Consider the following 21,732-nt stretch of genomic DNA (forward strand, 5'->3'; position numbering starts at 1 on the left):
CTGCCCACTGTGCCAGGTGCTAAAGCCACCAGCATGAGTCTCCAGAGAAGAGCAAAACGCAAGCATGACATAAATGAAGCATAGCAAGCAGATGACTGAACCAAACATATTATTCCCTACAAGAAGAGCTGTTCAAGACAACAATTTTCAGTGGTATCAAGGGAGACAAAACGTAAGACACTGGAAAACTACACTGGAATCATTAACTCAAACTAGAGAGGAAAGGATATGAAAATAATGTAATATATTAGGTAATATGACTTACTAAATATAATTTCATATTTATACACACACACTGCCACCGAAGAAGAAATAAATAAATGTGAGTTAATATCTTTCCATGAGATAATCTGGGACTTACGTAATCATATTGTCATCTTCACTGACCAAGAGCTGTTTCTTTTTTAAAAAATCATATTGGATAAAAGAAGAGTACAATGTGCTTTATAACTTCTGAGCTGGAAAGGTGATGGTCAAGGGAGAAAATGATGAGTTTTGCTCCAATTACAGACTTCTGAAATGGCAAACCTTGCTTTTTCCTCTCTGCTGCTAGGTGAGTGCTTGTAACAAGTATTATTTTGCCTGCCAGGCAAAGCACTCAAATTTTGTCTGTAAGCACCAGCCTTCCCCACTCCCAGTCAATGTTGCTCTTTAAGAAGAGCTCATCTCAGCCCCTAGTTACAGGGTTGAACATTTATTAGCTAAGTCACAGTAACAGTGAAGCCCAAGCATGTGGTAGTTCGGTAACAAAGTCCAGAGCTGGCAGGAGATTCCAAACGGATAAACTCTCTGCCCCACATGGTGATCCAGAGGTTTGGGTTGCTTTCATCAGGCTTTATCCCCATAGCCTGTCTCAATTCTCTCAAGCATCATGCTCAACTAGTACCATTCTAGATGCATAGGAGGGAACTTAATGCATTACAGGTGCTTGAGGACAACGGGGCTTAACTCCTTCCTTGTCGGAAAGGCTACTAGAATACTGTCTGCACGTTGAAGCAGGGATCACCAGCACTCTATCCGCATTTCAGCAGGTAGGACAGGGACAGAACGAGCAGAGGTAAGCATGTGTTGAAAGCAATGCAAAAGTTGCATGTGTTACTCCCCCCTCGCATTGCATTGGTGAAGAACTAGCCACATGTAGTTTCCAAGGAGGCTGAGAAACTTGTTCCCTAGCTAGGTGGCCATGTGTCCAGCTAAAACATATGGGGATGTTATTACTCAAAGAACAAAGAGGAAAATATATAGTGGGTAGCAAATAGTAGTCTTCTTCAGTCATAGTGACATAAGAATAGCAATCAATACCCATCCCTCCCCTCCTCGCCCCTGCCTTCCCCATGCCCCAGAGCTGGAGATAGCGCCTGCTTTGGTGGATCTCATCTCTGGCGTGGTGGAGAAGGGGAAACAGATAAAAGCAAGTAAACCTGAAGGTAAAGTCAAGCTTCTAAAATACATGCGCAAATACATCCCTTTTCATGCTTAGGTCAATTTCATGTGAGTTTCTATCTTTTGCCACAATAGGAGTCCTGACTGGAGAACAGCTCCAAGGGCTGATATAAAATTGTGATGTGATTTTTTATCGTTAATAATAAGGAACTTAACCATTATTTATGGGGCAGTTTAGTATGAGCTACACACAGGACTAAAAAGCTTTCAAACATCTCTTTTTAATCTGTATCACAACACCCTATTACCCACACAGCATGAATCACAATCTTTGTTTCTTTAAATAAATTGGTACCTGTTTGGTACCTGTCCCTTTAATAAAAAATAAACTCTGTGATGACAGAGACTTTGTCCGTTACCTAGGGTTAGTGTATTGGCAGTTGTTCAATAAATATTTGCTGTATGAGAGAATTAGTTCATGACTCAAAAGTTTATGCTCTTAATTATTTTGCAATGTTCCCTTTCTAAAATCATAAAAAATCATCTTGTTTTGAAGATTTGAAGTTATCTTGTCTAGCCCACTTTTCCAGGGGTAAAAAGAAACTGAAACCCACAGCAGAAATGTAATTTTTCCAAGGTCACCAAACAACCCCCCTAAGATGATCTCTGTAGAAATGATTGGCTACAAATGCTCTAATCACGTACTTGTATGATATCATAAACTTGTATATATGAATTATATATATAATGAATATACATATATAATATTCACTCATGTTAACTGTTTTCAGTAAAACGGTTGGTCCAAGCCATCTGGCCTGCCGTTACCAGAAAATAGAAACTATCCAGAGAAATGTAAAAGAAGGAGTGAGAGCAGGCCTCAAAATCCTGGTTTTTTGGGAAAACTATCAAATCAGTCTGAGTCGCTCAATAATTTTGTTGTGGAGAATGAATGAGATAAGTCAGGTGCCATATGTGTCACAATGCCTGGTGAAGAATAATTGCTTTTCCCCTTTTATTATTCTACAAAATGATTCCATTGGAAGGCTTTTTCATGGAGGAAGTTGAGCATTTGTTGGGTTGAAATCAAATGTTGGGTGGAAGAAAGGTGGCCTGAGGTGGAGGATGGCATAATAGGCAATAAGGAAATGAGGTTTCTGAGAACAGATCTTTTGTTTCTCTGAGCTGGAATGAAAATGGGATCATCTGGCATGTTTATGTGGATACTCATTTTGCTCCCTTTTGTCTGCCTGTGTAATTAATTTCTGTTCTTTATGACCCAGTTCAAATGTCACCTCCGAGACAAAATGAATATTAAATGAATGAATGAATGAAACTGTTTGTCAATCAGTTTTCTGTGGGAAAATATATTCTCATGCCTTAGAAAATGTTTGGAAACACTTACCACTATACAATGACTCTCAGTGTTACACTTCAGGCTTCCATTTCGTGTAGCCAATTATATATGAAAATAAGTCCAGCTGTGTACCCCCGGATGGCAGGAAATGAACAACCATAAAATGGTCCTGAACTTCCTTTCTCCACCCTCCGACATGTCCACAGTTAACACTCTTGGGAACTCTGTCTTTAAACATCTCAGGCAAGGGCAGCCCAGGTGGCCCAGTGGTTTAGCGCTGCCTTCGGCCCGGGGTGTGATCCGGGATCGAGTCCCACGTCGGTCTCCAGTCCCACGTCGGTCTCCCTGCATGGAGCCTGCTTCTCCCTCTGCCTCTCTCTCTCTCTCTTTCTCTCTCTCTCTGTGTCTGTCAAGAATAAGTAAATAAATTAAATCTTTAAAAAAAATAAACATCTCAGGGAAGACAATACAATTTTTCTCAGTCCCACTGCCCTGTCTGCACCAAATCCTTCCTCACACTTCAGCGAAATCCCGTCTGAAACCACAGAGCTACTTGAAACATGTTGTCTATGCTTTTAAAAGTCCAACTGTGGGACACCTAGCTGACTCAGTTGTTAAGTGTCTGCCTTCGGCTCAGAGTATGATCTTGGGGTCCTGGGATTGAGTCCCCGTGGGGAGCCTGCTTCTCCTTCTACCTATGTCTCTGCCTCTCTGTGTCTCTCATGAATAAATAAATAAAATCTTAAAAATAAAATTAAATAAAAGTCCAATTGTCAGAATCTCAAGCTTCTTTTAAGGGGTCTCTTCAGTTAGGTCCCTTCCTTCCTTCTTTCCTTTCTTCTTCCCCCCTTCCCTCCTTCCTTCCCTCCTCTTGTCTCTCTCAATCTTTCCTCAAATAGCTCTAACTCCCAATCTCCGGTGTTCTGGTGTACTTTCCACCCAGCAAAACCCTGGGTGGTCCATATGAGGAAAGCCAGCACCACGGGCCCTGATTCCAAGAAGGCAATTTGTCTGTCATTTGCTTTCTTTCCTCACCCTTCAACTTTGCCTGTGCCTCTAATGCATCTTCAGATGCTTGTCCTTGCTTGTTCTTTCCTCCTCAATGTTCACAAGGTCTTCAAATATGTAGACAAGAAACAAAAACTGCACCTTGTCTTGAGGGAAGTTTCCATTTGCATTAAGTTTTCGTTTCATCATTTGTGCGCATCTACAGAGTGTGACATCAATTCATTCAGCTGAATGTTTTAATCTTGCAGAAGGTAAATGCCAGCTGAAGACAGAGCCTTTGTCCATCTGCCCTTATTTGATTCTCCTCTTCAATTCCAAGCACATTTATGGTAATGAGTTAGCCTGGCCATGCACTCTTTTGTGACCCTTTTCCCCACAGGCTGCACAGTGTTGGTATAAGATGTCAGAGAGACATAAATCCTGGTTCCAGAGATTCCTAGTGGGAGGCACGGAGGCCTCCTCCCCCACTCCTGCTGGCCCCGCTGGGCAGCCTCACTTACACTGCCCTTATGGTGGTGGCCGCTCACAGGACCAAGTTATGGCAGCCATATTTCAAGTGGCAACCAGGGAGGAAACAAGATTTGGAATCATGGCAGTAAGTCTAACAACTAACATTTGTATAGCCTTTAAACCTTGCAGAGGGCCTTCATATTAGCCTACTAAATCATGACAGTCATTCTAGAAGCTAGGTGTTTGTGCTATTATCTCCATTTTACAAATAAAGACATTGAGCCCTGGAAAGATATTATAAATAATCTAAGATTACACCACCAGGAAATAACTGAGCCTGGGAGGCAAGTCTAAGACTCCTAGCTCCAGAACCCACCTTGTTAGTATTTATCTAAAATAGTCTTCAAAACAACCTACGTGGACAGCAACTGAACAGTAAGCAGAGCAAGCCCTACAACATGTGTATATGCTTGAGTCTATGTGTGGAACTTCTCATAATTTGTTACAAGAAAATAGTGAGAAATCGACATAAAATTTATTTATAGGAATTTCAGTAAATATGGAAATGTTATGAAATTGAACACTAATGAAGGTTTAAAAATAGGGGATAATGTAAAAATATTAGCCAACACTCATAAGATGTGGTACCATTTTGCCATTAAGACTTGTTTTTTCAGGGACACCTGGGTGGCTCAGTGGTTGAGTGTCTGCCTTTGGCTCAGGTCATGATCCTGGGGTCCTAGAATCAAGTCTCGCATCAGGCTTCCTACAGAGAGCCTGCTTCTCCCTCTGCCTATGTCTCTGTCTCTCTCTGTGTGTCTCTCATGAATAAATAAAATCTTTTAAAAAAAGACTTGTATTTTCAAATGGCATTTGAACATAATTGTTGTATAACATTGAATAAAAATTAAAGCAGGTTAGAAACCTTCACAGAGTGCAACTCTGGTTTTATTTGGAAAATACATATCCAGAAAAAAAGAAAGTATTGTATAAGATACATGTATAGATACATACACACATAGCTGTACACATACGCCTGTAAACATATACATACACACACATATTCGATAAAATATTACAGATAATATTTTCCTCTTTAATAGGCCCTGAAAAAGCCTCTCAATTGTTCAAATTATATAAATGAATATGTATTCATTTTAGTCATCAGAGGAAAATACCAATAAAATAATTTTTCAAAAGTTTGTCAAATAACCCCCATTCTTCCTGAATATTTCTTTACTCCGTTCAGGACTTATTTATTCAAATAGTCCATTATCCTTTGTGTTTGTAGCTACTTAGTATCACCTGGCGGTGCCAAGCCACTCCCTTCTCTCCCTCAGGCAGATAGGTCCCTAAAATGAAGGCAATGAGGGAATTTATGTAATGGGCTCTGCTCTGCAACTTGCAGTTTTCTCTCCTGGCAGCTGATCCCCAGCTGAGATACTGCCCAGCAACCCACAGGGTCTGCTGAGGCTCCTATGAGACCGCTTCTTGCTAGAATTTTCCCTCAACTCTACTGCAGCCCACACCATTGAATGGCAGTTGCTCCTGTGCCTTTTTCAGAGTATCTGCTGGGCCTTTGATGCCTGACAAAGAGTAAAGCTGTATGTGAGGCTCAGAGACTGGGCCTTTATCTCACCACACGAGGATAAAGGAAGAAAGCCCTCACATAGAAGGAAGCCATCGGACACCTCCAGTCTCCTCCCTTGGTCCCCACTCCCAGCACCAGTCAGGTGCCAGGACTCTCCCTCTCCTCTTGAGAAAGAAGGTCCGTTCCTTTGCAGGACTCTTTTTGTGTCTTGCAAACTCCAGCTCCTCAAGTATAGGCTGGGCGCTAATACAGTTTTTCCTTTGCTGAATCCAGAGGGCACGCAGTGGGCTCTGGTATCAGTGGGGGGAAGAGGAAGTTAGCGCTCTTGTGCCAGTCCAGTCCTCCTGCCTGGTAGTTGTGGCTGATTTCCTCAGAAGTTTAATATAAAGCTAGAAAACTTATGTAAAACAGACACTACTTTTTCTTTATAGACTTTGTTTATTTATTCATGAGAGACACACAGAGAGAGAGTCAGAGACATAGGCAGAGGGAGAAGCAGGCTCCCTGAGGGGAGCCTGATACAGGACTCGATCCCCAGGACCCCAAGATCATAACCTGAGTCAAAGGCAGATGCTCAACCACTCAGCCACCCAGGTGCCCCAGCATGTTTTTTTATTATACCTGGTATTTGGGTGCTGAGGGTCAGCTGATAGATACAGATATAGACATACAGATTAGATACATATAGATAAAGATATCGATATATACAAGGAGAAACCCTCTCTCTGCCTGTGTGCGTGTGCATATACACACGCATACTTTTGTGGTATGTTTTATACCTAACAACAGCCATTGTAGCTGAAAAGGACTACTTAGCCATGGTAGTCAGGGGTAGAAGGAAGTATTAGATCCAATTAGATTCTCTCTGATACTCAAATCTCTGCCCCAACAGAACGGGAGAATAGGAGACCCAAATGCCAAGAGGAGGGAAGTGAACACATAGCATACCCTCCTTCTGAAGACCTACTTCTGCATGTGGCTTCTTCACTCCGAGCTGTGATGGCAGCTTCTCTGTGGGATCTGCCAACCTTTCTATCTCAGTTAGCTTTTGCTGCATAACACAGCACCCCATGATTTAGCTGCTTGTAACAACAATCATTTATTTAGCTCATCTTGTAGGAAGTGAGAGAAAATTAACTATGCTGGACATAATTCTGACAAACAAAAAATTGGCTGTGGCAATGAATATGATAGGAAATGCAGAACAGATTTGTCATATTATACAATTATTAAGAGCCAATGACAAAAATTCAATGGGTAGGTATATAGTTAGATGTTCTTTTCTTAACATAAGGAATTTTTTATGTTTTATCTTTTTAAAGATTTTATTTATTTATTTGAGAGAGAGAGAGAGCGCATGAGCCGAGAGAGGAGCAGAGGGAGAGGAAGATAATCTCCAGCAGACTCTGCACTGAGTGCAGAACCCCATATGAGGCTCAATCCCAGGACCCCGAGATCATGACCCGTGCTGAAACCAAGAGTCAGATGCCCAACCAACTGAGCCACCCAGGAGCCCCATAGGGTCCTCTTTCAAAATAACAAGCTCACAATCTCACTTGATAGTAGCTATACTTTCAGCATCTATTTATTAATAAAATTCACGATGGTGCCTTTGGACTGACCTCCTTCTGATCTTCTGATCAGAAGGGCAGTCTTCTGATCTTCCTGATTTGGGCTGGGCTCATGTCTGAGTCCAGGGTTAGCCTGTGGGCTCACCGGAGCTGCCCAAGTTGTGCAAGCCTCAGTTAGAGGGCCTGGGATGACTGGAGCCCTCTCCATGTGCCCCCTCATTTGCCAGTAGCCCTCCCAGGTATGTTCGCATAGCACTGGGGTCCAAGAGCAATAAGGGCAAATTCAAATGCTCAAGCACTTCTCAAATCTCTGCTTGTGTCACATTTACTACTCTGCACTGAAAAAAATATCACCTGTCCAAACCCAGCATGAGAGGGTATTTTCAAAGGGCATGGATACAGGAAACTAAAAATGAGCACGATTCACGCCGTCAACTTTAACTTCGCTGATGGAACACCCTGTCTCTAGTGTGTTTGCTCTGGAGAGAGTTGGCTAATCAGGAAGCACTCTGGAAAGAGAAAGTAACCACTTTTTGCTCTCCTCTGGTTTGAGAGTGGGTATTGACTCTGCAAACATGGGGCTGAAATTTCCCTATCATCTCAATGTCCTGAGGCTACCATAACCACGTACCACAAACTATGTGCCTGAAACAAGAGCAATGTATTCTCTCACAGTTCTAGAGGCAAGAAACCTGAAATCTAGATGTCAGTAGGGCCTTGCTCCCTTCAAAGTCTCCAAGGAAGACTCCTTTCTTGTACCTTCTAGCTCCTGGGGTATGCTAGCAACCCAGGGCATATCTTGGCTTGTTGGAACATAATTCCAATTTCTGCCTCCATCTTCACATGGCCTTATTTCCCCATTTCTCCTCTGTGTCCTCAAGTAACTTTCTCCTTATAAAGACACCAGACATTAAATTTAAGGCTCATCCTAATCTAGGGTAACCTCATCTTAACTTAATTATATCTGCAAAGGCCTTATTTCCAAATAAGGTCACATTCACAAGTATTGGAGGTAAAAACCAGCATATCTTCTTAGCGAGATATAACTCAACCCACAACACCTACTTATGGCTTACTACACAGAAGCATCCTTGGTCATCAACAGCCAAAAGGACATACAAGCCACTAGTAACTTAGAAAATCCTTCAGGAATAATATCATAAAACTAAATGTCCTGATTCTGACTCCTCTCACCTTGGGTTAAGAAGAAACACCTCCTGTAGACAGAAGAGGGGAGATCTTTTGGCTGCAAATGGTGGTGGAAATTTATGGGGCATTGGGGAATGGAAATATGAGTTCATCTCACTACATTTCTCATGTGATTATTCTCTTCCTACCTTTATGAGTGTTCAGTCTTCCCAATGACATTGTAATTTTGGAGGCCCAGCACAATTTGGCATTTGTAAATATAAATGGACACTTAACCACTGGGGAATTAGCATTCATGGTTTCAGCTATTCTTAAGCAACTCCTAAAATCCCTGATACACGGTAATTTGCAATGGTCAAGAAATCATTTTGAATCCCAGCAAGAAGACCAGTTATGCAATAAATCACTCACCTGGAGTCTTCCTAGCTGATCACACAATGTGTTTTTCACTTTATACATAACAGTTTTATCCTTAGCAGCTGAATTTAGGTCTTTTCTCATTTTTCAAGTTTCTCTACTTAATTTTTTAAAATATTAGAATACATTTACAACTGTTTTTAATATTAAAACTTTTAAATGCTAATTTAAAAATTTAATAAAAATGTTTTAAACATATTATAACTGTTTTAAATGCTAGTTCTAACATCTGTGCCACTTTGAACCAGTTTCAATTGATTTAACTGCATCACAGGTTGTATTTTCCTGTTTTTGTCAATGCCTGGGAATTTTTTATGGGATGCTAGACATTTGTGTATTTTATCATGTGGAGTGCTAGAAATTTTTTGTTTTCCGCCAAATGGAAAATACCCCAGTTTTGTTCTGGGGTAAAATTAAGTTACTTGAAAGCCATTTGATTATTTCAGATCTCATTTTTAGTATTTGTCAGACAAGACTGGAGAGGTGTTCATTCCCAGGCTAATTATTCTCACTAAAGGGGCTGGGTACTCTACTCAATGCCCATGAATCTGAGATTTTCCAGTATGGCCAGCAGAAATAGGCACCATTTTGGATTGTATGTGTCAGATGTCATCACTTTTAATCCTTTCAGGTGGTTCTCTCCCCCAAACTCAGGTGGTTCCCTCACATACCTGTGCTGATCAGCAGTCAGCTGAATACTTTAGGGACCTCTGTACATATCCAAAGTTCCCTCTCTGTACAACTCTCCTTCAATGCTCTGATCTGAAAACTTGAACCACCTTCTTCACCCTTGGCTCAGCCTGGGATCCCCTCCGTACCCTGCCTGGAAACTCTCAGCAGGGAGCTGGGACAGCTCTTAGAGCTCACTCTGTTTGTTTCCCATGTCTCAGGGATTACTGTCCAATGGTTATCTGATGTCCATAGTCATAGTCCACTCAGGCTACCACCACAAAATACTGTAGACTGAGTGGCTAAAACAACAGAAATTTACTTTCTCACATTTCTGGGGGCTAGAAGTCTGAGATCAGAGTGCCAACATGGTTGCATTCTAGAGAGAGCTCTCTTCCTGGCCTGCAGATAACAACATTCCCACTGTGTTTTCACATGGACTTTCCTTAATATGTATGTGTGGAGGGAAGGTTCTCTTTTTCTTCCTCTTCTCCTAAGGCCACCAACCCTATTGGATTAGAACTCTACCCTCATGACCTTATTTAATCTTGATTACACCCTAAAAGCCTCACCTCCAAATACAGTCACATTGAAAGTTAGGGCTTCAACGTATAAATTTAGGGGGGATGCCACTAGCCATAACATCTAGTGTCTTGCAAACTATTATTTCATACATTTTGTTCAGTTTCTGGTTGTTTCTCAAAGGAGTGTAAATCTAGATTCTGTTACTCTATCTTTTCTGGAAATTGGAAGTCACATTTTTAAATTGGAAATTTCATAACCTCACTTGATTGTAGTTACACTTCTAGTATCAGGTTATTAACAAAATACACAGGGGAAAAAATACACGGGGGGGTAAATGCTATTGTAAACTCAGCAATTCTTTTAAATAAATACACATTTTATTTATCTTAGCAACATTGATATATATTTGAAAAACAGTGGCACCTGTATGTATGAGTAGCATTATTTATTTTGTGTATGGACAAAATTTAATATGCATTAAAGGTTTCAAAAATTATTGTAAATATGGTTCTAATATTCAAATTGTGTCCATACACAAATATTTATTTTGTGTATGGACAAAATTTAATATGCATTAAAGGTTTCAAAAATTATTGTAAATATGGTTCTAATATTCAAATTACAGATTCTAGGAACCAAGACCAAAAAGAATTTTATGTTGAGCTCCACAAATTCCTAAAATAAATGTTTAATGTAATTATTAATATTCACTTAAAAATTAAAAAGTGGTTCAGTTAGAACAAATCATTTCAGTCTAACTTCACTTTCTTTAGTTTTGGATCACTAGATTGATATTGCAGGGGAATGTTTAGATATACCTTTGGAATTCATCAAGGCCACTGGTACTCCATCTTCTTTATCTACAGATAGATAGATGATAGATGATGATAGATGATAGATAGATAGATAGATAGATAGATAGATAGATAGATAGAGAAATGTTAGCCAGATAATAACTAAAGAACAAACTGAAAAGATGCTAATCAGATGTCTTTCTAAAATGCACACACTTGGCATTTGAGACAGAATTTTCTCAGCTTGTCACAAAATGCCTCCTTTTCCCCTTACCAGGCACACAACTAGAATATATTTCCCAGCTCCCATGTATTCAGTAGAATATGAACAGAAGTGCTTCATGCTCCTTTCAGGTCTTGTGCCAGCAGACATCCCATGGAATAGCCTCCATGTTCTTCATTCTTCTGTCAGCTAATGCAGACAAGTGTTGCCACCATAGAAGACACACTAGAAGACATACACTAAAGATGGTAGAGTCATAGGATGAAAGGTATCATCGGTTCCTTAGGGATAGGATGAATCTCCCTGGGAGGACACTGCTCACTAATTAGGAGTACTATGACTATGTTGTCCTTTATATGAGCAAGGAGTAGATCTTTATTGTGTTGAGTCATTCCTAAAATAAATATTTAATGTAATTATTAATATTCACTTAAAAATTAAAAAGTTGATCATAAATGGATGTTTATGATCCAACTCTCCCAGGAGTTGGAGTTACCCTGTGGAATGAAGTCTCAAAATATGTGCTTTGCTGTTTACATTTTTATAAACTAATTGGGTCAAAATAAATTAAAATCTCACAATGAGTAGTATTAATTTTTAAGATTAATTTTTCACATTTTATTATTTTATAACTTTTTCTCTTTCTAAAGTAATACACACTCATTATGTATTATGTAAAATTTGCTGCTCTTTGCAAATAGAGAGAAAAGTAAAAAAGAGATAATAGCAGTCTTCTACAATAAAACACTCAAATATAACTGCAGTTAATTTCACCAATTGTCTCAAAATCACTTTAAACTCAATTTATTCAACACTGAACATAGGATTTTTCCCAAAAATAAAGTCTTTTTCCAACATTTCCTACTTCACTGAATAATAATACCATTCTTTCACCTGCAGGAGCCAAAAATCACAGTCATTCTTGGCACTCGCCTCTTTATATGCCCTTTCTGTAACCTGCAAGATAGAGCTAAAATAGACAAAAGATAAAATGATTGATGAAATCTTACAATAGAGTGATATGTTAGAATGATGGAGGAAATCTAATAGTTTTATTCCAAGACAGCTGTGGATTGGAAGGAGTTTTGGTGCAGGTGGGCTGGGCAGAGGAAACATGGTCAGCAAGACTTTGAATGTGAAGCAGACATTATTCTCTGAGTATTGTTTGTTCCATTCTCCACATCCTTCCTAATAAAATCCAACCCTAGGTCCAGCTCAAAATCTACCTCTTACAAAAAGCTTTGCTTGACTTCTACCCTACAGCAACCTGGCTCTACCTCAAAGTAATTTCTCCCTTACAAAAGTATTTTGTATTCGTATCATTTGTTTGGTGCTTATTTTTTAGCCATACACAGTTACTTATTTCTTTAAGGTAGATATACTCACTATTCTAGCTGGAATTAAAGTTATAGGTCTTGAGGGATAAGAGTTACAGTTCTCATGGTTTTATTCCTCTGTGAATTCAGAGTCTAGTATAGTTCCTGTTCCCCTAGCATGTTTACTTTTTTAAAACAGACAACATCCATTTATGATTTAAAAAAAAAAAAAGCCTCTCAACAAAGTGGGTATAAAAGGATATAACTCAACATAGTAAAATCTCCATATATACAAAAACGTCATATTCACAGCTAACGTCGTATTCAATGGTGAAAGCTGAAAACTTTTCCTCTGAGATCAGGAACAAGACAATAATCCTCACGCTTGCCACTTTTATTCAGCACAGGATTGGAAGCTCTAGCTAAAGCAATTAGGCAAGAAAAAGAAATAAAAGTCATTAAAATTGAAAAGGAAGAAGTAAAACTATCACTATTTTCAGTTGACATGATACTAAATATGGGAAACCCTAAAGACTCAACCAAAAAACTATTAGAACTAATCAACGAATTCAGTAAAGCCAAGGATACAAAATTAACACATAGAAATTAGTTGCTTTTCTATACATTAATAATGAGCTATCAAAATAGAAATTAAGAAAATAATCTAATTTACAGTTATATCAAAAATAATAAATACCTAGGAGTAAATTTAACCAAGGAGGTGAAAGACCTATACTCTGTAAACTATAAGACATTGCTGAAAGAAATTAAAGATGACACAAATGAATAGGAAAACAAACCATGCTCATAGATTAGAAGAATCAATATTATTAAAATGTCCATATTACCCAAAGCAATCTACAGATTAAATGCAATCCCCATCAAAGTACCAATGGCATTTTTCACAGAATTAAAATTAAGAACCTTAAAATAGGGCAGCCCGGGTGGCTCAGCAGCTTAGTGTCGCCTTTGGCCCAGGGCGAGATCCGGGAGTCCTGGGATCAAGTCCCACATGGGGCTCCCTGCATGGAGCCTGCTTCTCCCTCTGCCTGTGTCTCTGCCTCTCTCTCTCGCTCTCTGTCTCTCATGAGTAAATAAATAAAATGTTTAAAAAAAAAAAGAACCTTAAAAAATGTATGGAATCACAAAAACATCCAAGTAGCCAAAACAATCTTGAAAAAGAAGAACACAGCTGGAGGTATCATGCTCCCTGATTTCAAACTATACTACAATGCTATAGTAATCAAAACAGTAGGTACTGGCACAAAAACAGACACATGGATCAATGGAACAGACTAGAGAGCCCAGAAATAAACCCACACTTATACGGTCAGTTAATCTATGACAATAAAAGGCAAGAATACACAATGGGGAAAGGACAGTCTTTTTAATAAATTATGTTGGAAAACCTAAACTGATATATGCAAAAGAATAAAACTGGGGCACTCTTTTACATCACATACAAAAATAAATTCAAAATAGATTAAAGACATCAACGTAAGACCTGAAACCATAAGACTCCTAGAGGAAAACATAAATAGTAAACTCTTTGACATCAGTCTTTGCAATATATTTTTGGACCAATCTCTTCAAACAAGGTAAAGAGATGATAAAATAAACAAATGGGATTGTATCAAACTAAAAAACTTTTGTATAGTGAAGGAAACCATCAACAAAACAAAAAAGGCAACATACTAAATAGGAGAAGATATTTGCAAATCATACCTCTGATAAGGGGTTAATATCCTAAATACATAAATAACTTAATATATATATATATTTGAAAAAACTTAATATATATATATATTTGAAAAAAAAACAGGGCACCTTGGTAGCTCAGTTGACTAAACATCTAATTCTTGATTTCAGCTCAAGTTATGATCTCAGGGTCATGAGATTGAGTCCCACATTTAAGCTCCTTGGTAAACATGGAGCCTGCTTAGAATTCTCTCTCCTTCCTTCCTGCTCCTCCCATCCTCATGCTCATTCACTCTCTTTCTCTCTCTCAAAAAAAAAAAAAAATTAAAAACTAAAAATTAAAAAAAAAAAACAACAACTAAAAAGTGGGCAAAAGTTTTGAACAGACATTCTTCCAAAGCAAACATCCAGATGTCCAACAGGCACATGAAAAGATGCCCAAAACCACTAATCATTAGGGAAATGCAAATGAAAATCACAGTGAGATAATATCTCACACCTATCAGTTTGTTTATTACTAAAAGACAAGAAATAACAAGTGTTGGACAGGATGTGGAGAAAAGGGAATCCCCATGCACTGTTGTTGGGAATGTAGCAATTGGTGCAGGCACTATGAAAAACAGTATGGAGTTTCCTCAAAAAGTTAAAAATGGAATTACTATACGATCCAGTAATTCCTCTCCTGGGTGTTTATCCCAAGAAAGCAAAAACAATTCAAAGAGATACATGCATCCCTATGATTATTGCAGCATTATTTATAATCACCAAGATTTGGAAGCAAGCTAAGTGTACAACAATAGATGAACAGATAAAAAAGATGTTATATATATGTATATTATATATATATAATAGAATATTCCTGAGCCACAAAAAATAATGAAATATTGGCATTCATGACAACATGGATGGACTTAGAAGGTATTATGCTAAGTGAAACAGGTCACACAGAGAAAGATAAATATTGTACAATTTCACTTATATGTGGAACCTAAAAAACAAAACAAATAAGCAAATAAAATAAAATAGAAATAGAAACAGACTCGGGACACCTGGTTGAGTGTCTGCCTTTGGTTTAGGTCATGATCTCAGGGTCTTGGGATGGAGTCCCACATTGGGCTCCCCACAGGAAACCTGCCTCTCCCTCTGCTTATGTGTTGGCCTCTCTCTGTGTGTCCCTCATGAATAAATAAATAAAATCTTAAAAAAAAAAAAAACAGAAATAGACTCTTAGATACAGGAAACAACTGTCGATTACCAGGGTGGGGAGAGATTGAGTGGGAGAGCAAAATAAGTAAAGGAGATTAAGAGGTACAAATTTCTAGTTATAAAATAAATAGATCATGGGTATATAACATAGATCCCAGGGAATATAGTCAATAATATTATAATAACTTTGTATGGTGATAGACAGTAACTAGACCTATTGTAGAGATCCTTTTATAATGCATAAACATATTGAATTATTACGTACACCTGAAACTAATAGGATTTGTATGATTTTCTATGTCAATTACACTTCAGTGAAAAGAAGGAGGAGGAAGAGAAGGGTGGAAATAACAAATGCCTGCTGACTCACCTCAAGTCGTATGTTGCCCTGTGCTAGTGTCAGCAAAGCTACTTGAGGAGCTGGGGTGAACAAAGAGCAGCCATGTGAGCCATCCTGCCTCTTTTTTGAAGAGAAGACAAATGACCAGATTTCCAAAGTAGGCTCTTTACATTCTGACCACTGCCTGGAGCATGTCTAGAAGACCAAGATTTCCTAGATGAGATTTTAGTTATATCAAAAAAGAGATGAATAACCTTAGTTGTGATTATTTCCCATTTGTCAATAAAAAAAAAAAATCCATTTAAATTGGCTCTTCTCCACCACACTTTTTATACTGATTAATTTCTCTCCAGTCTTGACCTGCAGCTCTCTTCAACATTCACATTCACTATTTATTTCAATAATAATTCATTAACTTTATTTTTGTATTGACCACAAGACCTGGAAAATGTTTTTCAAATTTCTTGCTAATCTGCTCAATGATGATTGTGTTGAAATAGAGTCATGGCATTTGAAACCAATGAAAGGGAGGCCAATGGGAGGCTCTGAGACCCGTCTGACACCTGGGCGGTTGGTTAGATGGGGACCTCTTTTTCTTTTTTCTTTTTTAAACTACTAACATCTCTAAGAGTCGTATCTTTTGCTCAAAGGGCTTTTACTAAAAGCAAACTTGCAAAGAGAGAAATTTAGCAATGTCTTCTTTTAAAAAATAAAGCTAGTAAAATAATAATAATCATAGCTCCTATATCACTAGGTTGCTGTGAGAATTAGTTAATTAGAGGCCTACATGTAGCAAATTTTCAATAAACGTAGCTCTTGGCTATTGTCTGCTTTTGTCTATTTGTCTCCATTGAAGCTACATCTTTTTTTCGAAAAAGGATTTTATTTATTTATTTGAGAGGGAGAGAGAGCATGGGGGGGGGGCAGGGACTAATAAAGGGAGAGGGAAAAGCAGACTCCCTGCTGACCCTGCTAAGTAGGGAGTCCAACATGGGGCTTGATCCCAGGATCTCGAGATCATGACCTGAGCTGAGGGCAAATGCTTAACCGACTGAGCCACCCAGACACCCCCACCGAAGCTATTTTTTAATCTATGCTTATATTAGAAGATATTTATAACATAGGACAGAGCAACAAACAGTCCCTCCCTGGAATGTTTCTTACTAGCTGGTAGATAAGAAATAAATCTCTTAAACAAGTTAAGCCTCCTTTTCTTCTTCTATAAAAGGGGGACCAGATGAGCGAATAAGATTATTTGTGTCAGTATCTGTTTATCAACAAATCTTCACTGAAAGAAGTCCAGGTTCCTGACACCCCCAATACTAGGAATGTGGGCAGCCCCAGTGGCCCAGCAGTTTAGCGCGGCCTTCCGCCCGGCGTGTGAGCCTGGAGACCTGGGATCGAGTCCCACATCAGGCTCCCTGCATGGAGCCTGCTTTTCCCTCCCTGCCTGTGTCTCTGCCTCTCTCTTTCTCTGTGTCTCTCATGAATAAATAAATAAAATCTTAAAAAAAAAAATACTAGGGTTGCATTACTGGAAAAAAGCAAAGAAGTTCTTACCCTCCTGGAGCTCTCAGAAAAAGTTATTCTGATGCTTGTTAGAACAGTAAGGAAGGCTTTATTCAAGACTATTGCAACAGATGACAAGATGAGTGCAATGGGGAAAGAGAGCTCACTCAATTTTGATACAAGATCAAGTAGGGATTTATAGCTAAGGTGGGGGGGATGGATAAAAAAAGGAAATGAGGAAACATCAGGAGAGGAGTTTTCTTGTTAAACCAATTTAACAGGATTCTTGCTGAGGGCGAGACAAGATCAGATATGAGTGCTGGATGAGAAACTTGATCAGATATCAGCTATATCAGCTATCAAAAATGAGGGATTCTCTCTACAATGACTTAGTAGGACTCTTGCCAAGACTACACTTACCAGCCCACAAGAACTGTGCCAGGGGCTCAGAGGAATTTGACTCAAGTTTGGTCAGAAAGGACAGCATCAAGTCAATTTCATCCTTTGAATATTCCCCTGGACTCAACAAACCCTTTAGAAAAGCAAATGCTTACTAAAAGCGCTATTTATTTTTGTCTTTTAGACCTGCTTGTTAATTTATCTGAAAGAAAAAAAAAAGTTTAGGAGATAACTTAAAAACTCAGTGTTGGGGAAAGGGTGGGTGGGACAGTCAGAAATCATCGGGGCAAAGATGTAAGTAATCTTTCTCCTCTTTTCCATTTTGCTTCTGCTACTAGAATCATGATGGCAGGCTCTCCTGGGCTGCCTCAGTTGCTCTCTTGCCCTAGGAAGGGTTTGGTACAATGACTTTTATTTGTGTAGGGGGATTGTTGGCTTTATTTACTAAATACAGATTCCTTTCCATAGTATGAAATCATAAAGGTCAAAACAGTGGCTAAAAAGGTAAACATTCCTCACAAGGTCAGTAGATAGTGCTTGAGTAATTTTTTTAATGGCTTATCGACTTAATATTGCTACTGATTTTAGAAACACTACAATTAATTCCTGCAATCAATACTCATTTTTAATAATTCAAAGCTAAAATCCAGCTGAATCCAAAAAATTCAAACAAGGCCCTCCCAGCCTCACATGAAGGCCCCATCTGAGCTCTGCTTCTGCACAAGAAGCTCCTTCAGCTGCTTCCACAGAGCAGATCAGGCCAGGGAAGAAAGGAAAACAAGCTGGCCTCCACGCCACTTCCAGTGAGCAGTGAGAAAAAAAGTCCAGCTCAGGAAATGTCAGTCGCTTATGGTGTCAGCAAGAAACCGAAGTCTAGGTGGAAGGGACCATAAATAATTCTGAAGCCTCACTACCAATTGTTCAAGAATGTTCAGAAAGGGGCAGCCCCGGGTGGCTCAGCGGTTTAGCACCGCCTTAGGCCTAGGACCTGATCCTGGAGATCCGGGATCGAGTCCCATGTCGGGCTCCCTGCATGGAGCCTGCTTCTCCCTCTGCCTATGTCTCTGCCTCGATCTCTCTCTCTCTCTCTCTTTCTCATGAATAAATAAGTAAAATATTTTTTTAAAAAAAAGAGTGTTCATAAAGACCAAGCTGATCTTAACACTCAGAATTCCTTTCCCAGGTGTAGACAATGATTCGATGACTCCTCACTTCTGATCCTCTGGCCTTTATTCAGGATACAGCTCACTTTTTCTTCTGTTGCACATGTGACAAATCCCTAGAGGGGTGTCACACCAACCATTCTCTTGAATGAATGAAAGTAAATTAAAAGCATGAAGCCTTAACTTTCTCTAAGTGATTTTGATCCATGCCTTGACTTAGAACATTTTGCATTCTCGGCAAGCTATTTAATTCACGATAAATGATTTGGGTACCTGGAAAGGAGCCACCCCAGTAGGGACTAGAGAGTTCAGGAGGGTAAGGAACTAAAAGTGTTTTTCTCTGATTCAAGTCCAGTTTGGGTAATGGAGAAAAGAGGCCATTGTCCAAAAGCCATTCACCAGTGGGAAAAAGAGAATCTCCCCTATACCCAGTAGTCTTTACAAAGGTCATTCCTTTATGCGTGGTATAGACTTAATATTTGTGTCCTGCCAAGATCCCTATGTTGAAGCTCTATGCCCCACTATGACTATATTCAGAAGTAGAGCCTTTGGAAATAATTAAGTTTAAATGAGGGCATAAAGGTAGGGCTTGACTCTGATAGGATTAGTGTTCTAATAAAAAGAGGAAGAGACACTGGATCTCTCTCGCCCTCGCTCTCGCTCTTGCTCTTGCTCTGAAGGCACAAGAAAAAAGGCTGTGTGAAGATACAGCAAGAAGGTGGCTGTATACAAGCCAGGAACAGAATCCCTACCAAAACCAAATTAGCCTGTACCTTGATCTTGGTCTTCTAGTTTCTAGAACTGTGAGAAATAACTATCTGTTGTTTAAGCCACCCAGTCTATGGTATTCTGTTATAGCAGCCTGGGCTGATTATGACTGGCATAACCTACATCAGCATCCTTTTCCAACATTGTCTCCTTAGGCATGTCCTTGCAACTTGGCCTTTACCATGCCTGTTCCAGGAGTAGCTGTTGAGGCAGGAAGAAGAGTTTAAAACAGGAAAGGTAGGATGGCTTGGGTGGCTCAGTGGTTGAGCATCTGCCTTTGGCTCAGGTCTTAATACCAGGGTCCAGGGATAGAGTCCTGCATCAGGCTCCCTGGAAGGAGCCTCTCTGCCTATGTCTCTGCCTTTCTTTGTGTGTCTTGCATGAATAATAAATAAAATACTTTAAATCAATCAATCAATCAAACAGGTAAGGTAGATTAAGGTAGGGAAGAAGCCACCTCCAGAGGAACATGCTTTCAGCAAGTATTTACTGACCATCTCCTAGGCCAGTGGCTCTGCCCAGCAATATCACTTGTAAGCATAGCCTGAGAGCACAAAGAAAGCCATTTTGCTAGTAGCCAATCATATTCAGATACCTCTGCAACAGATTTCTTTATGATTCCCACCATCATCCTTCAGTTTTTCAGAATCCATCTCAGCTAGGCAAATAAGATCTTAATCCTGATCCTCTTTCTTTCCTACCCTTACCCACCCCCTGTCGCTGACTGATTTTTCTGTTGTTCCTTTAGGTTAGACCTATAGGAAGTGCCCTGTCCTAGTACCTAGGCCATCTAGCTCTACTATTGTAGGCTCACTGTGCTCCATCTCCTGTAGGGAGCGCTTGCAAGGCAAATAAAATTGCTACCAATGATCAGCATGGCATTATTTTGGCTTTGCTTTTTATTTTTACTTCCTTCCCTTCTCCTCCATCCAGTTTCATTGAAATATAATTGGCATACAACACTGTGTAAGTTTAAGGTATACAGGATAATGGTTTGCATTACCTATGTTGTGAAATGATCATCACAATATTTAGTTGGCATTCATCATCTCATATACATACAATCTAAAAAAACAAAAAAAAGAAAATGCTTTTTTTCCTTGTGGTGTGAATTCTTAGGATGAACCCTTCAACAGCTTTCATACAGGTATACCTCATTTGATGGTACTTCACTTTACTGCACTTTACAAATTGAAGGTTTGCAGCAGCCCCGCATTGAGGGGGTCTGTTGGTATCATTTTCCTGACAGCATTTGCTCACTCTGTGTCTCTGTGTGCATTTTAGCAGTTCTCCTGATATTTCAGGCTTTTTCTAGATGCCATTAAGGATATCTGTAATTCATGGGAAGAGGTCATAACATCAACATCAAAAGGAGTTTGGAAGACGTGGATTCCAACTCTCACGTATGACGTTGGGGGGTTCAAGACTTGAGTGGAGGAAGTAACTACAGATATAGCAGAAATAGTAAGACAACGAGAATTAGAAATGCAGTCTGAAATCTAAAGATAGCGGCTTCAGCAGCAAGGGGCACTGTGGCGCTGCGTGTGAGGATTGGCCAGCTGGTGGCTTTTGTCAGAAAAATTCCCTGGACTGCGGCCTCCAGTGAGCTGAGAGAACACTTTGCACAGTTTGGCAATGTATGAAAGTGCACTGTACCTTTTGACAAAGAGACAGGATTTCATAGAGGTATGGGTTGGGTTCATTTTTCTTCAGAAGAAGACCTTCAGAATGCACTACAACAAGAAAAGCATATTATTGATGGAGTAAAGCTCCACATTCAAGCTGGGCGACCAAAAGTTTTGCAAGGGGGTCAAACATCTGATGAAGAGAAAGATTTTTGAGACTATCCCTACCTATTAAATAAAGTAAAATTTTTTTTTAAAAAAATGCAGTCTGAAGATGTGACTGAATTGCTATAATCTCGTGATCAAATCTAACAGATGAGTTGCTTCTTATAGTTAAGCAAAGAAAATGACATGCTAGGATGGAATCTATGCCTGGTGAAGATGCTGTAAAGACAATTGAAATGAGAACAAAAGACTTAAAATACTACATGAAATTAGCCAATAAAGTAGTAACGGGTTTGAGAGGATCAACTCCAATTTTGAAAGAAGTTCTACCCTCAGTTAAAATGCTATCAAACAACATCAACATATTATGGAGAAATTGTTCTTTTATGAAGAGTCAATTTGTGCA

The 21,732-nt window shown here is 39.3% G+C and overlaps 1 pseudogene; it reads left to right on the forward strand.

Annotated features, from left to right (window-relative positions):
- The first annotated feature begins 4,148 nt into the window (after positions 1–4,148).
- LOC140620042 (SRA stem-loop-interacting RNA-binding protein, mitochondrial pseudogene) lies at positions 4,149–21,407 on the forward strand (annotated as a pseudogene).
- Positions 21,408–21,732: the final 325 nt, after the last annotated feature.

This window comes from Canis lupus, chromosome 28 (assembly GCF_048164855.1).
Source record: "Canis lupus baileyi chromosome 28, mCanLup2.hap1, whole genome shotgun sequence".
In the NCBI taxonomy this organism is placed as follows: Eukaryota; Metazoa; Chordata; class Mammalia; order Carnivora; family Canidae; genus Canis; species Canis lupus.